The sequence below is a fragment of the Pistacia vera genome, unplaced genomic scaffold (assembly GCF_008641045.1).
Source record: "Pistacia vera cultivar Batoury unplaced genomic scaffold, PisVer_v2 Contig54, whole genome shotgun sequence".
Taxonomy (NCBI): Eukaryota; Viridiplantae; Streptophyta; class Magnoliopsida; order Sapindales; family Anacardiaceae; genus Pistacia; species Pistacia vera.
The window spans coordinates 515925-521023 of record NW_022196379.1 but is presented as its reverse complement, the minus strand read 5'-3'; positions in this window follow the sequence as shown (position 1 = coordinate 521023).

The window sequence follows — 5099 nt, the reverse complement described above, 5'->3', positions numbered from 1 at the left end:
CATTAATCTTGACTTTGATTTTCCTAAGGAAGAGCCACCCATACCTACAGATACTAGTACTTAGGCTGAGATTGCTTTGCATGAGCGGTGGGAGCTATCCAATCGTTTAAGCCTGATTAGTTTGAATGGTATTCAATATGGAATTGCAAGATTACATAATGGTTTGTATGTTATAGAGTTAAATAATAGTGAGATTTTCAATTTAGAGAATAAGAAAGCCAAGGTTGATGGCTTTAATCAAACTTACCTATGGCATTATAGGCTTGGTCATGTGACTAGACTCGTATAGTAAAACTCCATAAGGACGAAGTTTTGGACCCATTTGACTTCAAGTCTTATGAGGTATGCAAGTTATGCCTAGTAGGCAAAATGACCAAGTAACCTTTTACTGGGCACAGTGAAAGGGCAAAGGAACTGTTAGGCATCATCCATAGTGATGTGTGTGGACCGTTATCAGTACAAGCCAGAGGTAGATATTCTTACTTCATCACGTTTATTGATGACCTCAATAAATTTGGATATGTCTACTTAATGAGACATAAATCTGAATCCTTTGACAAGTTTAAAGAATTCAAGAACGAAGTACAAAATCAACTGGGCAAGAATATCAAGGTTTCTCCGATCCGACAGGGGAGGAGAATACTTGAGCTTAGAGTTTGATGCATACCTTAAGGAATGTGGGATTATATCTCAACTCACACCTACTTACACACCTCAACACAAGGAAGTGTCTTAGAGGAGGAATAAAACCTTGTTGGATATAGTTTGATCAATGATGAGTCATAGATTTACCCATATCATTCTAGGGTTATGCCTTTGAGGTTACGACATATACACTGAATCGTGTACCGTTGAAATTAGTGGATAAGAAACCATATGAAATTTTGAATGGGCGAAAACCCATTTTGTCTCATCTAAGAGTTTGGGATTGTGACGCTTATGCCAAGAAATTGACTTCGAACAAGCTTGCCTCAAATTCAAAGAAATGTATCTTTGTGGGGTATCCTAAACAAACAAGGGGATACTATTTCTACAATCTAGCTAAGCAGAAAGTTTTCATTGCTCGAACTGGAGTCTTCTTAGAGAAGGAATTCCTTCAAAGAGAAGATGGTGTAAGAAAGGTAGAACTCAATGAAGTTCTAGAGCCACAAGATGCCTCAAACGATAGACAAGATGATGTGCCATCAAAGATGGTTAAGCATCATGAAGAGATCGCTCCACAGGGAGTGGAACAAAGCAAACCTCCGACACAAAAGCCATGTAGGTCTGGCTGAATACGTCGTGAGCCTGAGAGGTATGGTTTTCTCATGACTCCCTCTTATTTGGGATTGTCTATATAAAGGTCATTGGATTTTTTTTTTTTTTTTTTAAAGCTAATATCAAAAAGTTAATTTTCCAAATTAAAGAGCAAAATTAACTCTCCCAAAACCCTAGCCGCCAACCCTAGAGAGAGAAATTCTCTCTCAAAATTCCGCCACCTCCTTTAAGCCCTCCAATTGATCTAACAGTCAATCTTAGGGTGATCCCGATCCTACCTTCGTGTGGATACCAACAGACTCAATCCTACGTTGGATTGATAGCAACTAGTTTGAAAGATCCAAATGAGGAGCCACCGATGGAGGTAAATCACATAACCTTGTATGGTTAATCTTTTTGTTGATTAATTTAGTCGAAATCGTGATCTTGGGTAATGGAACCATTGCATGGCAAGAATTTTTTTTTTTTTTTTTTTTTTTTTGCTATTATTCCACGCTTGCAACGACATGGGTCCTACATTAACATGCTTTGTACATTGATTGCACAATTCTCTTCGCATAAGTCAAAATGCAACTACTCTTACATAACCCCATTATTGATTTTATCCATCAGATTGTAAAGATAAAAAGGTTGGGATTATGAGTTGGGTACTCAAATATTTTAAGAAGAGAACGAAAAAGAGGTTTAAATGAGAGGAGAGGCAAATGTGGCGCGTTTGATGGGGGAGAAGAGGGGGTACGTGGCGGCAAATTAGGGTCGATTGTGATTGGTGATTATTGGTGGGGCCTATCGTAAATAAAATAAAAATGTTCTAGTTCATTACGCCGGGGATTCAAGCAAACGGATTGATGAACGGAGGCAGGAATAGTCGGAAAATAGGAAGAATGTAGGGTTCAGATCATGCCACGTCAGGTTACTCGCAACAAAATTGTGTTCCAAAATTGGATTATTTCATTACGAATTATGCGGGCTTATTCTGGTGCCAAATTACCAATAAAGCTACTGACATTGGCGTTTTTGCGCAAAAAACGTGTACCGATCTACGTGTCCCTCTAACTCATATTACACGTAATTAAACTATAATTATTTTTTTAGTGAACGGTCATTCATCAAATTTAGACAGTCGTTCACTTACATGGACTCCCGTCCATATTATATGGATGGGGTCCATTTACTACCTTTAAGTGAAATACAATAAAATATTTTTATAAAAACTAGGAATGACCGTTTATCCGTTATGGACGGCTGTCCATTCATTTTGGACTGACGCTCACAAATAAGAAACGTCCGTCCTTAATCCAAATATAAAAATTAAAAAAAAAAATTACGTTTGGATGGGCGTCCCTTATCGTATTGTGGTTATTTTGGGGGTGGGGTGTTGGGGGGGGCGCACTGCTAAAAAAAAATAGCAAGCCCCTCTTCTTCGTCTTCATTCCCCATCTCCTCTCGTCTTCTTCGCTCCTCCTTCATCCGCCTTTGTTCAAGTGCCCAGCATTATTGTCTGAAACACCTTGTCTCTGAATACGAAACTATGCGATGGAAACACTGAAAGTCACGTCGATGAACAAATGAGAAAGAAGTAGAAACTTACATGAAAAATCTCAGAAAAAGTTACTCTTCCAGCATCTAATAGTCGGACTCCAAAATAAAAACTACCAGCATAGAATAAAAACAAGAAGCAAAATGATAGTCCAAAAGCTACGCCACCTGCCAAACCCTGCTTTGTTGATGGCTTTAAAGGGTCTTCACATTTCTTCTGATAAATCTCCATCACCTTTTCTTTTGCACAAAAAGAAGCAACTGTTCTAATACTTCCTATAGCATCATTCGCAACTTGACTTGCTTCCTCATACATTTTCTGCAATCATCGGTCAATAAGGTTAAGCTTTACTGAAACAGGTAGATAAAGCATATTATGTTAATATGCATCATTTTTAGTGATTTATGGAGCAGACCTTAGCATCAGCACTGTAATCTTGGGTATATTTCATCTAAATATATCCGTTGATCCCTACCAGGGGCAGCAACACGGAAACAATGAGAGCCATTTCCCAGTTTGTTTCAAAAGCAATAACCAAACCAGCAATTATAGTTGCAATATTCTGAACTAGCAAACCAAGTGCCTCTCCAACAATGAGAATATTAATAATAATCAAACGAAATACCTTTTTTGTCACAAGTATGATAATAGCACAAACTTTGGGATGCAAACCAGTGGTTGCATTCATCATAAAACATGTGCAAAGACAACTTGTATCATAAAGAGATAGAAAAAAAAAAAAAAAGATCTGTAACTAAAATAGCTGTAGATGTCTATACTGGCAAAAGATCTGTAACATTTTAACTCTTGTATAACCGTCTCTTGCAAGATTTCCCTTCAGTTATCAATGATATATTGATTGGTGGTGCGTGGTGTTTTCGCAACATCTGAGAAACTTCATCAGAAAAAGAGAATGAAAAAATAAGAAAGGGAAAAATTTTAGTGTAAACCAAATTCTCCTTTGAATACACGACAAAATCTAGACACAGCCAGTAATAAAACATAATTCCTTATAATGGTATTCTCCCAGTATATATATCCAGGAAAAATCTTGTTTGATGGTTGATATGTTCAGACATCGATCAAATTTTGTACTGTTCCTTGCTAGACTTACAGGACGTGTCAATGCAAATTCAGTNATCTTTCTTGTGTTATATGTAGATGATATTCTCCTTGCAACCAATGATTTGGGTTTGCTACATGAGGTGAAACAATTTCTCTCTCAATATTTTAGTATGAAGGATATGGGTGAGGCGTCTTATGTCATTGGCATTAAGATTCACAGGGATAGGTCTCAACATGTTTTGGGACAATCTCAGGAAGCCTATATTAATAAAATTCTTGAGAGATTTAGGATAAAAGATTGTTCACCCAGTGTTGCACCCATTGTTAAGGGTGACAGGTTCAATCTGAACCAATGTCCTACACTTGAGATTGAAAAGGAACAAATGAAAACTATTCCTTATGCTTCAGTTGTTGGAAGCCTAATGTATGCTCAAGTCTGTACAAGACCTGACATCATTTTTGCAGTTGGCATGTTAGGAAGATATCAAGTAATCCAGGTTTGGATCATTGGAGAGCTGCAAAGAAGGTCATGAGGTATCTTCAAGGAACTAAAGTTTTCATGCTTACTTATAGACGTTTCGACATTTTAAAAGTCGTCGGATATTCAGACTCAGACTTCGCTGGCTGGGTTGATTCTCGAAAATCAACATCCGGATATGTTTTTATGCTTGCCAGAGGTGCTATATCTTAGAGAAGTGCAAACAATCTTTAGTTGCCACTTCTACCATAGAAGCTGAGTTTGTTTCCTGTTTTGAGGCACCTACACAGGGTATTTGGTTGAGAAGTTTCATTTATGGGCTTGGAGTTGTTGAGTCTATCTCTAGGCCAATAAAGCTATATTGTGACAATTCAGCTGCTGTATTCTTTGCTAAGAATAATAAGAGTGGAAGTCGAAGTAAACACATCGATATTAAGTACTTAGCAATAAGGGAGCACGTTAAAGCCAAAGAAGTGCTCATTGAACACATACATACCGAGCAGATGATTGCTGATCCTCCAACAAAAGGCATGCCACCAAAGACGTTCAAGGATCATGTTGTTCAAATGGGACTATGTCTCGCTTTGTCACTATGAGAGGTAATACTTTCATTGTCTGAAACTTTGTAATTTAGTTTGTTTTCTCTTTTAAGTTGTATACATTTTAGTTGGAGACAAACAAACATTCTAGAGGTCCTAGAACAAACATTTGACGTTCAAGGATCATGTTGTTCAAATGGGACTATGTCTCGCTTTGTCA